Source organism: Gallinula chloropus (genome assembly GCF_964237585.1).
Source record: "Gallinula chloropus genome assembly, chromosome: 10".
Taxonomy (NCBI): Eukaryota; Metazoa; Chordata; class Aves; order Gruiformes; family Rallidae; genus Gallinula; species Gallinula chloropus.
Genome location: NC_140095.1, coordinates 17,624,005 through 17,638,785, shown reverse-complemented (window position 1 = coordinate 17,638,785; position 14,781 = coordinate 17,624,005).

Sequence of the window (14,781 nt, the reverse complement as noted above, 5' to 3'; positions counted from 1 at the left end):
CCAGCTCTAAGCCATTCTAAATAGACGGAGGAGCTGGTAACCCAACTCCCGACCAGTGCTGGAGTTCAGGTTTAGGTTGTGATTTTACTCCATTCCCAAATGTCACTTTATCCCTGCTTTTCAGGAGCTTATTTTCAAGGATTTATGAAATGTGAGATGACAAACCTGGCGCAATAATGTTGCGGAGATTTTGCCCTCAGCTCACCCTAGAAAATACTCTGCACAAATGGTGTGGAGGTAGCTTCCAAGAACAGTCTTATTTCCCCTAGGAAAAAGAAAATCTGAGCTGTGTGCCATTAAAATGAAAAACTCAAAGAAGGTGGGAGGGGACTGAGAAGGGCATTAATCAGAACTGGTAAAAAAAATTAATATGGAAGATTTTTCTTCCCTGGGAAAAAAAAAAAAAAGATGCAAAGATGAAAAAAGAAATGAACTTCCAGGGGAACAGAACAGCAACACAAGGAGTTTGTACAGGCTGCAGAACTTACAGCTGCTACTACACTATTTGCCTTTACCATAGAGATTAAAAGGTTCCCATTACTCTGCTTCTATCTATATTATCATTATTACTGTGTGTGACTAATAAACAGAACACCTGAACTGTACATACAGATTCCCCCAGTCACAGAAAGGATGCTGATGCTTTTCTGGGCAAATACAGCAAACTTCAGATCAGGGGTAAGTCAAAGGTATTACTCATCTCTACGTAACTTTGTTTTTAAGTAGTGTGACTTGAAGAAGATGTTAGAAAAAAGATACCCTGTGAGAACACAGAGGTTTCTCCCCCAGAATTCCCAGCTGCCCCCTCACAGCAGTTTCCCAATATACTGCCCATTTTAATTTCTGCAGTATGAGTTCTGTTTCCTGTGTTACCAGCAGATCCCAAGCAGAGGCCTCCAGAGACAACAGAGAACATCCCCACATAAATGGCTACTAACAGAGGAGACAAATCAAAATCAAAGAAAGAGATGGAAGGAAAAAGAGTTGTTATTCTTTCCAAGGTCTTTCCACACCCATTTACTGAGGTAACTAGTCCAAACTAAGACACAGTCATACAAGTTGCCAAATTTAATGAAACTGAGGAAATTACAAGGAAAGGTTGATCAGAGCCACCTTCCCAAGAGAACTCCACCTTACAGATGCTCAGTGTTTCCATCAAGCCAGCCATGGAACACCTGCCCATCTGCAGGGAATCCCCTGCAATGCACCGAACACCAGTGAGGCTTTGAGTACTAATGGGAGCACTTTCTAGCTAGGGATTTCCTACACCTCCTCTGAATGTATCCTATGAGTTAGGAGAGCACTTTTTAAAAGACTGAGAAAGGGGACCTGATGAGTATCCTGCAGCTGTCCTGTCCTGCATCAGACTCATACAGTCCTCAGAACAAACTTGACCTGTGAGTCCAAGAAGATCTGTCCAGAAAAGCAGAAAATAAATACTGTTCTCTTCAGCAGGCAGCAAAAAATAAAAGATCATCAAATATTGTGTTCTTCCTAGATAACAGAGAGATAGAAAGAAGAAGGCATGAGGCTTCTGGCCCACTGGGTATTTGCTTCCAGGACACAGCAGAAATGGGAAGGTGATGGGTGTTCATGCAGATACGTGGTCTCTTCTTCCTTACAGACTGTGGTAGCTTGAGACACAGAACATAGTTCAGGACTGTCAATATCTCAAAACAAAATTTCTTGTTAAATCGATCATAAACACTTAGCCCGGGTCTCTTCTCTTCTTGGCTCTTGCTATGCATATATCAAACTGTGTTTTCATACCTTATCTGCTGTTTTGAGTCTCAGATACATTGCAGTGGCAGTAGGCACTGGGGCAGGGAATTCTTTATGGACCTCAAAGCTCAGAACACTGGATAGGAACATGTATTAAAAAAATTTAAAACTACTGTGAATTATCACTGGAGTAACCATGGGAACACAGAGTGCCAGCATTGGGCTTGATTTCTTTCTGATCACATGGCAGGAAAGAAAAAAAAATAGAAAAAATAAAATCAAGAAGAATAAAACCAAGATCTTGGCTTCACATGTAGTTTATACATCTGGTGCTTTTCTTGATGCTTTGCTTCTGTACAGCAGGCATTGCCCCCTAGCACAGTTAGAGGGGGGAAAGGCTGCCCCAAATCCCTTTGCTATTATTTGAATGTTAACATAGTAGTAGAATTGTACAGCCTCTGAGGTCAAGTGGGTGAAGACAACAGTGTAGAGGCATCAGAGTTGGTGGTTGCATTAAACAACATTGGACATGTTCATATAAATACAACCATTGGGATGCTTTCATGCCACATATGTTTGCATAAATATATATATATATATATTTATAACCCACCTCTTCTCATAAAGATACAAAGCTATCTCTCTGGTGATTTACATTGCATATCTCTAATCTGCTGCAAGGTCAAAGCAACTAAACTGAGGTCTGTGGAGCTACTCCAGATTTACACTAGTCTAATAAAGATCAAAATCTGGCCCTGAATATTACCCTTCCTCTTCACAAGCATATTTTTACATTTCTGTTATCTTCTGCCTTCCTACATTCCTGGAGAGTTTTCCTGCTAACATAGTTGGACTACAAGATTTTCTCTAATCACCCAATCTTGGACCTTTTTTAAGAGCTGATAGCTGGGTTAAATAACAAAATGACAGCATTATATGAATAGCAGAATCAGTATCTTAAAACCAATCTGAGTATCAGCCACTGCAGAGCATCTAATTACATTAGTGAAATCCTACAAAAGTTCCACATCATTCAAATATTTTACTGTGAAACTAAAAAGATAAATTATTCAGAGGACAGTTCTAGCTATGAACTGCACTTCCAGCAGTAACATTGATCTATAAATGTGAGAGGAACCTGGTGTTATTCTTCAAAAAAAATTAAAATGCAAAAACTTAAAGGTTTTCACTTCTTCATGCATTAAAAACACATCATAGTTGGGTGGTTCTTTTGTTTTGGGGGGCTGGGGTGGTGTTTGTTTTGGGGGGGAGGGGGTATTTGGGTTTTGTTAAAGGCTCATTGATTCTTCCCCTTAGGAAATACAATTTGGAAAACTTTCTGCAATCATTTTTCCTGGAAGTCTGAAAGGTCTTGATCACACAAACATGGACTATATAAGGAGAAAAGGAAGGAAAAATCACAAATTTAGATCTGCCCATTAGTAAACACAACTCTCACTGCTGTGGCAAGGCAGTAGAAGTGACATGCCCAAGGCCCACAGGAAACTGGTTTCAGTGGCAGGTTGGGATTGCCGGAGCTCCCAGAGCCTGTGCACTCACCCATTCACTCACCCACTGTGCCATTTAATTCCATCTGAAAAAAACACTTATTCATATGCTAAATGTTATTGGAAGCCTATAATGCACCTGATTTTTATAGTCCCTGGAAAGGCTATAAAGAAAAAACCTGACAAATTCAATGCCATACATTATTCAAGATTATTCTGTTCTGTCTCAGCACAGGATGATCCTTTCATTTCACTTTTGCATTCTGCCAACCTGTATATATGTAACTTAAATAATTGCAAAAAACCCAGTTCCAGACTTTCACCACCAATATCTCAGCCACAGCTCAACCTGTGTTATTTTCTTTGATGAGTGTTTATGCTCCCAAACACCTACTGTGAATGCCAGCTGGCTTTAGATGCAAACATTACCAAAGAAGAAGAAAAATAGAAGTTGCAAAAGCTTTTTTAAAGAAACTTTCTCCCCACCTGAATCCTAGTGAAAGATGTATTGTAAATGAGCTTTTAAAATACCTGACCTCAGGGATTCAGTACAAAAAGGGGAGGGTGAGCGTTGAGGGGAAGCAAGTCAATTAATAGAGCTAAAAATACAGTTCCACAGCCAAAGTGGCTGGATCCTTACAGGCTAAATGTTCACAGAGGCACAATGAAATAAAAATGTTATCTCTCTTTTAGCTGTAATCTCTGATTAGAACGTTTAATCAATTAGCATTGCTGTTGTCAAAACTTGCTCCCAACAATGGATGAGAAAACCTGCCGGAGGGGGATCTCCACGGCTGGCCAATTCCAAACCATGCAGAAGGTGGGAGACTCGTCCCTGCAAGAAACTTCATGTTTTACTAGGGTGCAACACTGACTTTTGTGTCCTGAGCTGAGAACACTTATCTCGCCTTATTCACCTCGGAAGCACTAGCACAATGTCATATAACCCCAAAAAGAAGAAAAGCTTCAATGCCAAAAAATTGGAAGTGTCGGATTACAGGGAAGAAGGTGTCTTTTTCTTCTCCCCTTTCAGAAAGCAGGAGACTTGGGATCTTTGGAAAGTGGGCTGCTGCTGCTGCTGCTGTTTAAAAACACAACAAAACAACACAACAAGTTTCACGAACTGTGAAAAACTTGCTGCCTGCTTTCCTTGCTCCATGAGTCACCTGGGGTTTAGTGGCTCAGAGCTGGTCGTTATTGGAATTCCAACAAAAATTACAAGAATTCTTTTTCTTTTTCTTTTTTTTTTCCCCAGTGAAGTTTATTATCTCTCTCATTAACTCGACCTTTGTGTTATAAAGTTCTCTGAGGTCCAGACAAGAACAGGATCTCATTGTGCTAAGTACTGTACAAACATAGAATGGCTACAATGAAAAGGCAGGAGATTTGGAAACAAAGAGTAGAAGGAAGAAAATACAATTGTTCCCATTTCATACATGGCAACCTCTGGCCCAGAGAGGTCATAGGACATATTTAAAGCAAGGGACTTAAAAATTCACCTGTGTTTCCTGGAGGAGAGTATGCAGCATTAACCACAAAATTACCTTTCCTTTCCACCTACCTTTCTGCTTATGAACGCCCAGCCTGTCTTGAAATCCTTGGCTATTTCCTGGAACACAGCAGAGTTTCTTGTTTGTCTCTGGTCCTCCATCAAAGCCCTCCTCAGAGACTTCTCTTTTGGAGCCATCTGCAGAGCTTGTCCATCCTGGGCACTCTGCTGCTGTAGTAAGTACCCTGGATCCACTCTCTGCACCATCGATTTATCTGAGCCCTGGACGTAGCTGCGATGTGGTGTAATCTTGGTACCTGGCCAGATGGGTGTATTAACTACAGATATTTCTCCATGAGAAATTCAAATATATGTTATGGTAAACAAATATATTTGAATGGAAGTCATTTGGCAGAGAGACATTTAGGGGGGTGGGGGTGTCAGATGACTTTGTATGAGGCTTCTCTTTAACAGGCAGCTCTAGAAGCTAAATCTCCACTTTGGGACAAGGGAGAAAGTATCTTCTTGCCTCAGAACTGCCAAGTAGCAGTCAGTACAGTGTAACCCCCAGAGCAAAGGAAAGACAAACCCAGGGATTGTTCTCATGTCAGAGCTGCAGAGCAGCAAGATTTAATGTGTTGGTTTTTTTAATGAGTTGCAGAAAGAAGTGGACAGTGAGGTGATGAAATTTCCTGAAGTGCTGACAGACTAAGACGTTCTTAGTTATGGGAAATGCTGGAATATGCATGTTAATTGGTATGACTGTTTAGGGTTGTATTCAAGCGTGCAGCGTTCTTGGAAAGAACTGTATTGGTTTCATGTGCACCTTTTTGATGTGGTGTTCATTCCTGAGCCACGACTCCATCTCTTAAGGATTGGAAAAGACAAACAAGCGTGGCAAGTGTGGCAAGATCCATGCTAGAGAGGCCCAGGGTGGACTGAGAGGGGTCTAGAGGGAATTTCTACAGTTGTAGGAGGTCCTAAGAAAAACAGGAGCAGAGGAAGAGCCCCCAGAAGCAGGATCAGCGCTCTCTGAGCCCCTCACCAGAAGGAGATGCCAGCTGTCGTGCTCCTCTCTACACCCAAGTGTCGTGCTCAAAATCACAGTCAAAAAGTTATGGAAGAAGATCCACATTATTTATTACCATCATATCACTCAACTCAGAAACTCTTACCTATTAAAAAAATATTAATTAAAGACAGCAGTATATCTCTCAGTAAGTTGGGATGAAACACTGGTACCACACTCTCCTGCAGCGGCACAACTGAGAAGGCGGAGGGAGCTCCAGCTTGGGTGGGAGGATCAGGGTGAGCTTGGAGAGATTATTAAATGACACTTCAGCTACACAGTAGCATTCCCCAAACACACGTGAAAAGTGACAGCCACACAAAGTTCACCTGGACATGACGGATTACTGCAGGCTGCAGAGAGTACAGGGGGGTCATTCAGCGGCTCAAAACGCTTCACACCAACAGACTGTGAAACAAACTCACCTGAAATAAAGTGTCAGAAGTCTGAAACCATAACCAAGGGGCTATCAGGAATTGTGAGATTCACACCAGGAATACACACCAGAAAAATGGTTGGCCTGGTTACTACTTATTAATTTGCTTGGCACGGTTTTGCTTCGCTTTGGTGTTTTATTAATTCACAACCCTCTGGTTTCACCTTGTAAATACCCATGTAGCCAAAGCAGCCCTTTGAATTAAAGGTATTTCTGTACAAATTGTGCAAATTGAAAGCCAGGGTCTCTCAGACTATCTGATAGTGCTAGAAAAAAGCTTGTTCAGAATGAGGAGCCCAGAGAAGTTTTCAGGAGTGGCAGATTTCTGGGAGAGACAAACTGCTCCTGAAAATCCAGCGTGGCTCAGTCCTCATTTTATTGCAGGATGTGATCTGTGTAAATCTGAGTTTATTGACATGTAACAAAGTTTGAAGGATTAAAGAAATAAACTAAATGTCAGAGCTGACAATGGATTAATAAAGGAGCTGTATGCAAACCTCAGTCCAGTGCTTTACTCATTCCTTTAATAGCCAAGAGACTCTTGTGCTAGAAAATGGTGTAATAAGGACACGCTGTCCTAGACGTTGTGTTTCCTAACATTTTGTTAACTGGACACATTTTTGTGGGTTAATAACCTCCTTGTTTTCTGATGCTTACATTCAATTGCAAAAGCAGCTGAGAGGGAAAAAAAAAAAAAGCAAAGAAAGACTCTACTAAAAGCCAAGAAAGCCTTCTGTGGAAGTGTAGGTGTTTGGACATGATAGCCTTTTGGCAACCTCAGATGTTGGGTTTGTTGTTTTTCTTTTTTCCTAGGTGTTTAAAGAAAAGCAATTACCTCTGTGATGACACTTAATATGCCAAGATTCAGCCTTGAGCAATTTTTTATGGCTGTGTTATAAACTCCAGAAACTACAGAGTACACTGGATCCACTGAAAGATGTTTCAGTGTAGCAGTTCTGACAGGAAAGCTGTGGTTACACTGGCATCTGAAAATTCTTGAAAAAAGACAAATAAGCGCACAAAAAACCCCATGGGTTAAGGGGATGGAAAAGCTGCATCATTGGCTAAAGGGGTATAATATATGGGCTGAGATTCTTTGCCTTTTGAAGCTTATCTTTAAGTTTTGAAGCAGATTTTACCCCCCTCACTTTTGTTTCTTTGAACAGCAAATATGACCTTCACAGAGGGGATGGAAGGAGCAAGAGCGGGAGATGCTGATAGAGTCAGAAAAGGTTGTGCCTTGAGGTTTGCAGACCCTGGGCAATAGCTCTGAATGCAGCAGTGATTTATCCCTGTTCCTGTGCTCAGGTTGGGATCAGGGCTTTTACACCCAGTCCCCAAGTCTGACAGATGGACACCCAAGACCTCCTGGAGAAGATACTGACTACTGCAGGGCTGGACCCCGAATTAAGACTGGCTAAGAGGCCACTGGAAAAATGCAAGTGGTTTGTGCTTCCCTAACTCCAGAGGTGCCTGGGTTGGGTTTCCTTACTGGCACAAGCTGATGGCTGAGGTGACACCCAGCAGCAGTCGGGACAGGACCTTTTGCAAAGCAGGAGCAGCCCAGACACAATCCAGCTACTGCCACGTTGCTCTGGGTGCTTTGACGAGGGACTTAGTGCGGCTGTCAGGGCAGCGATGGATTCCTGGGATAAATTGGGCAAAACTCAGCATTGAACTGTGTAAGATCATGAGGTGGTTTCTTCTATAACAGATATAGGGCAGCAGAAGAGTTTTTTTATATTTGTTGATCAATTAACAGAACTAATAGTTCATGCAGGTGTACTGCAAAGAAAATAAACTCACAAGGGCCTGAAGCATGGGAGATATTGGGGAGTTTTCCTGTACCATGACACTTACCCCCTCCTGGGCTATAAACCAGAGAAAATTGTGCAAAATCAGGGTTAGAATGGAAACCTCTCATCCAGCAGTTATGACCCTGACTTTCCCATGTATGTTCCCTGCACGTCTTGATCAATATTTTCCCTGGTATTTCAGTAACTGTAAACTGTCATTCTAAGAACCCACAAGTTACAACATTAAATAATGTTTTCAGATATGCTTCTGCTGTTTATTTTACGGATATGTCTAAATGTATCCTTCTAATTGCTTCATGGAAAAACAAGTTTACTTTATGGTTTGAGGGTGTAAGGCTGGGTATCACATTACTCCTGTATTTGTATAAGAGTGACTATTCAAATGGTTGTGATAAGCTACTGAGCCTGAAGAGCTACAATTAGATGTTTCCAGAAGCTTGTGCCTTGTCAGTCAGCACAAGGTGCTACAGATTTTGTAAAAACACTGCACTGAGCTACTTGGAAATTTTCAAAATTAAATATTATTATTATTAAAATAATGTCCCTTTGCCAAACATCAAAATATCAAGGTTTGTGTTTGGTTGAATTTTTTTTCCCAAAACTTTTTTTTGATGATTTAATCTTGCTTTTGAATGAAAATATGTTTAGAAATGTGTTGGAAAGTCATATTGGGTATTTCAAAAAAAGCTTAAAAGCACAGTATGTGTCAAACTGTGCAGTTTAGTCCATCTCTATAACTAAAGTGATGAAAAAAAAATGTTATTTTTAAAGGAGAACAGACTCGATGAAGTGAATACACATACGGTGCTGACTGATTTTACTGTTAAAAAGAATGCAAAATCCAAAATGTTTTCAGCATTTCCAGAATTTGAAAAAGAAAGAAGTAGCTCTCCTGCCTGAAACCAGCTGGCTTCATACAGGTGCTCTCCCAGCAGTGCAAATGAAGATGCTTATTCAAACTTGCAAACAAAATCCAGGAAGATCCTCTTGGCATTTGGGATAAAGCCATTATGCGGGTGATTAACCCATTAATTTTCAAATGTATACGTTGTCAAACATGACAAAACAAACGAGAGGAGGATGAAAGCAGAGTTCCCAATTAGGACGTTGTACGGAGGAGTCAGCCGGGATTTCAGGGACAGACCTTTCTTTTCCCTTTAGGTTAATATTGCTTAAATTGCGCTGAGCAATTTGCCACATATGATGCAAGTTAAACACCACTCCTGCAAACGTCGTGGAGAATTCTGCTGGCTCAAAGCACTTACAAGTGGCAAGACTGAATCAACCAACTTCAATTGAAATGTCTATTTGACTGGATATTGCGTTTCCTTTGACTTTAAATGCAAATTGCAACTAAGACAGATCTAGCTTTGGATGTGGGAAATGTGATTCAAAAGTCATTCAATCAAATAGAAGCCAGGGCTACGCAGCTTAGTTTCTGTTTCAGCCACTCATTTATAAAGCTAAGGTTAGACAATAATCTTTTTATGCTCCTGTCTTTGTGCTAACCAGCTTTTAATTTAAGGCTGGGTAATTTTAGGAATTATTTGAGAACTCAGCAGCAGAGATTCACTTCTGTGCAGTTGCTGTGAAGACATGGAGAGAGAGTTGTATGCACACACACTTTAAAAAATATTTGGGATCAGATCTCAAGGTTTGTGTGCTATTGTTTGATGAAGATAGAGTTTGGAGAATATTAAAAGAGTTTCTAGAGAGAATATATAGAGGTAATCAGAGAAACCCTGTCACTAACCATCTTTTTATTCATCAGCTATGGATAATAAAACAAACATCAGAGAACAGCAAATGATTCTCAAGACATCACTCCAGAGATACCAACACACATTATTCTCTTAGTTTTAGGACTGAAAAAGTGGTTATCAGCTTCTGGTGTTCCCCTTTAAACACACATCTAATCATTTATCAGATTTCTTCAGATCTCCATTTCACCAGTCCATAAACTTCAGGGGAACAGCAATAGCCTAAAATCTATAAATTTTTTTTCTTGCAATATTACTGACATCTGCACTCCAGAAAACAGAATTTCAATCCCTTTTAATTTTCTTTTTCTGTTTTATTTTTTTCTTTTACAACACCACTCATTTTGCTTGGATTGTGGAAGTGAAAAAGTTACTATCATCTGCATTTATGCTTTTTTCATTCCTGGCACCACAGAATTTGGGAGGTGGTGGTGGGGATTTTAATTATGTAAGATAATTCTTTTAATTGGAAAACTTAATATCCCCTTGTTTATACTTTCTTACATTCTTGATTTTAAAAAAAAAATGATGCTGTTTGTTTGTTTTACAAAATCCAAATTTGGCCTGAACAAGCCCACAGAAGAGTCAGTTAATGAAATTACTCAGTATTTACGCTTCTCCCTAAAGATTGCAAAGAGCTAACAGGAGAATACACACATGAAGGAGTGTTTGTCTCTCTCAAATCCAACACTGGATGATCTCATGTTTCTCCTGCCTTTTTATATTGTTGTTGGAAACCTTTACCTTTAAAAAAAAAAAAGAAGAGAGAGAGGGAGGCAGGAGTTGATTTGCCTTTCTGATGGTTACAAAATTCTGTTCTTCCCTCAACTCCGTGGGTTCTGCAGTAGTGTCATCCCTCTGCTTCCAACTCTGGACACCCCACACCACTCATTTAATGCAGGAGCCCACCTATAGCCTAATAGAAGGACTGAAGGAAAACTGTTGGAGGGAAATTAAGTGGAAGTGGGTCTGAAGACTAAGAAGCAACTAGGAAGCTCCTTAGATTGTGAAGCCGGCCCTTCCGTGAAAGTTAGAGAGACCCAGCACAAGCTACAAAACCAGGCTGCAATGAGGGCTGGAGAAGACAAACAAGGCAGATGCTTCTCTTGGGAACAGGAGGGAAGGCACCAAAGAGGCGAGATGGGAACTCGCAACCTCACATTTCACACCTGGGCAGCACTCCAGCGTCTGCTGAATCAAGCCCAGGGCTGGAGGCAGTGTTTAAAGCCAGTGTGGGGGCAACAGAGGTGAGTGGGGAGACAGCCTGCTCCCTGGCCATGGGCTGCTTGGAAGAGATCCTGAGCACTAGGGAGAGGGTGAAACTGCCCTTCTTCCAGGTGTGTTTGCTGCTCCTCTTGCTGTCCTGTTCCTCCTCCTGCCTTGCCCATTTTGCAGGCACTTAGCCAGGCTGAGGAAAGGCAGCTGCAAAGCCACAGCACACCGCTGCACAGGACCATGCTGAAGTCAGGAAGCAGAACATGCACCAGCCATAGACTGTTTCAAACAACCTCCTGGGGTCACTGACAATGACCTGGGGGAAGAGGCAGCAGACACAAACATTATTCCGTGTGGGCATTTACTACCTCACTGTAATCTGCTCTTCTTAGCGTGCCAAGGCCAATGCAAACCCAAGAATGAGCCCTTTGATTTCTTTAGGACCCTTTGGCCCTCGCAGCACAAGCTATGCCTGCAGTGATGTTCTGTGTTTGAATCCAAGTACCAGTGGGAACGGCGAAGGTAAATTGAGGACACCTATGCCCCACGATTTGCTCTGCTGTTTGTAGCCTGCAGAAGCTGCTTTTCTTGGCATTCACCACCTTGGAAGAGAACACTTTGCATTTTGCTGCAAACTGATCTGCAGAAGGAAAAAAATAAACACACCCCAAAACCTGATTTCACATGCTAGCGTTTCTGCTAATAAAGAAAAGCAAAGGGATAATCACCAACAATAAAGTTACACTTGCAATAAATGGTTGCTACGGAGGAAAGCTTCTAGTGTTTCCCAGAAGGCATCGGCAGCTTTCATATTTATTGAGTATAATCTGCCTTTTGCATTATCCTCTTTGAGTTCTACCACACCAATAATAACTCTAATCGTACCATTAGCAATTACCTCCAAGGTTTCCTGACAGTTTCTCCTTTATTACTAACTGGTAGATGTTCATGGCAAGGCATTGTCCCTCTTTCCCCATAATCATGAATATACTTAATCTTGACCTGTTTGAAAGAAATTAAAACCTTACTGAATGAACTAAGATTTTTTACTTGGGAATGATGCATTTATACACAGAAAAAAAATAGTATGATTTAAAGCACAGTGCAAGTGCAAAAGAGACAAAGGATACTGTATCTTTCTGTTGCCTACATTAGCATGGAGAAGTGTTGCAATTTTAGCTCATAATGATCATGCTCCAATAGATCTGGTGGGAATTTTGGATCATGTAAAGCCTTTGTTAACATATTAGACCTTGGACTGATTAAGTCAGTTGTAATTGAAGTGGAGTCAGGTCATAACGAGGTTGGTTTTGTTGGACCTACACCAATAATGATGGAGAAGCAGAGTTAATATTATCACTGCAGCCTAAGTCTGGCTAAAGAATTTTGATCACTGTTAGTTCAAGATTCATCTTTCTGCAATGTAAAAAGCTGTTAATATGATTTTAAGATTATTTTCTCAGTGTACACGGATCTGGTTTTCACTGTGCTGTAAAGAGCAGCAGCCCTCTCCTCCTCCTCCCCCCGTGCAGCGTATGGCTCTGGAATCCAAACTGCTACAGATCCAAGTGTTGCCCAGGCTGTTATCTGTTGTGGGCCAAATGAAAATTCATTACTCAGATACTCCTGCATGCTGGAGCTCTGGTTGCTGTCTAAGTCTCCGTGTTGTGGCTGAGAACCATCTGGATTAAAGCAAGTGAAATGAAAAATAAAACCTCTGTTAATTCAGCCTTAAATATCCAGAGCTCACCATTATCATGGTCAAACACCCTGACATTGCAAAAACATCTTTGTTTGGTACAAATGTCTGTTTCCCACATTTCTTTGCTGTTGCCACTGCCACTCAGGAAATCGAGACTGAGCTGGTTGGCTGCATCCTGACGTGTTTTGAACCACGATGCTTTGTAGCACAATTGTGGAAGCTGCCCAGTGCCAAGTCACTAATAGGATCAGGGTCCAGCTACAAAATGAATCTTCAATACCAAGAGCATCTCCGAGCATAGCAGTCTAGTTAGCACCACTTTGGAAAAAGTGGACAAGTGTTGAAAACCAATTCAATTTGACTGTGGAGTAACCAGGATTTTTGGAAACTAAGAATGGTGGGGAGTTACTATCCAAGGAACCTCCCAGCAGAACAAATTGGGATTGTGCAGTCAGAAGAAAATACAGACTTTTAATAAAAAGCACATAAAACCTAACTTGGTGTGTTCCATGAAGCAAACCCCTGTTTAACAGTTTGCAGTGTCCTGATGGTAAATCCTCTCTGGAAGTGCTCCCTCCCCAGAACCTCTGCAAGCAGCCACCTTGAGTCAGACTTGAAGATTGTTTTATTAGTCTTTTTTTAAACTTAGAGAAGATGTTTAAAATGTATTTTGTAAGTGCACAGGCAAAGATAGTGCTTGGAAAGATGGTTATTTTCCAGAGGGAAACTATGGAAAGAAAAAAGACAGTGTGGGGTATTTCTAACGAACTTACATGAGCAGCGATACGTGTGTAGGATGAGGGAAAGGTACACTAACAGGGATGGAAGGACTCTAAACGGGATGAGTTAGTGGTTCTTCTCGTCTCTGATTTCTGAGAGACTATGCAAACTAAAGCTATAAAAATAAATTGTTGCATGGATTTAATTTCAACATTTGCTAAATGAACATCCTTCCAACATCTGTTATGTTCTAAAGTATGATTTGCTTTGCTTATTACAACTTTCCCTGCAAATATGTATGTGTATATATATACAAAATAAAACTGTTGCCTTTCTTAAAAAGACTTTGGAGCTGATACAATCTGCAGAGGAATTAGGAGCATCCAAATAAATTCCCCACCCCGGCGTAACATTGCCGGGACCCCGATGGCATTCTCTGCAGAGCTAACATCATCTCGAAATGCAATCAGAGTAATTGCGAACCCCGTGGAAGAACCATGAGTGTAATTAAATAAAGGCAAGAGGGAAAAAACGGCTGTAACCTTGGAGGGCTGGCTGGAATCCGGGGTGGAATGTGCTCTCTCCGGCGCTCGCTGCCCACTCACCCCACTCTCATCCAGCGCCCTGGGTGAGAAAGTGCCGGCAATGAGCTGGACCGGGCTGGATGTCAAAGCACGTTTGGGCTGAGGGTTTTATCTCTCTCCAGCTTGCTGCGGGGAAGCCGGCGGGTTTGGCAGCAGCCGGCTGTGAGCTCACACCCAGCACCACTACCGAAGGACGACAAGCGCGACACGCGGGACCGCGGCGTCGTGTCACACGTGAGGGACCGCGGCTGCTGCGGCCGCCCGGGAGGGGCACCGGCTTGGGTCCCATCGAAAGCATCTCTCAGCTGCCGTCGGGCAGAACCAAGCCCCGGAACAGCTTTACCTGTTTTCTGCGTGGATCAGCCCCTACCTTCATTCTGCCGAGTAAAATTTAATAAAGGTCCTTAATTTCATTTCATTATTTTTATCCGGGAAAAAAAAATAAAATAAAAAAACAAAACAAAAGAAAAAAAAAGAAAAAAAAAAGAAAGAAAAAAAAGGGCAACTGATGAAAATTGAAGTTTTCTTTAAAGCAATGGTGCTTGAGAAGTAAAGAAATCAGTCAGATGATCTCACAGAGTCCCGCACTCTCACAATCAATTTGTACCAAACCTAAGCCTGTAACCCCAAAGCGTTTATTGATTGCTTTATTGTATCAGCCTGGAAAATCAAAAAAGGGATGGGCAGCTCCGGGAGACAAACGGCACAATCGTAAAGCTGTGATCATTCGGGAGGCTCGGGATAAATTTGAAAAATAAA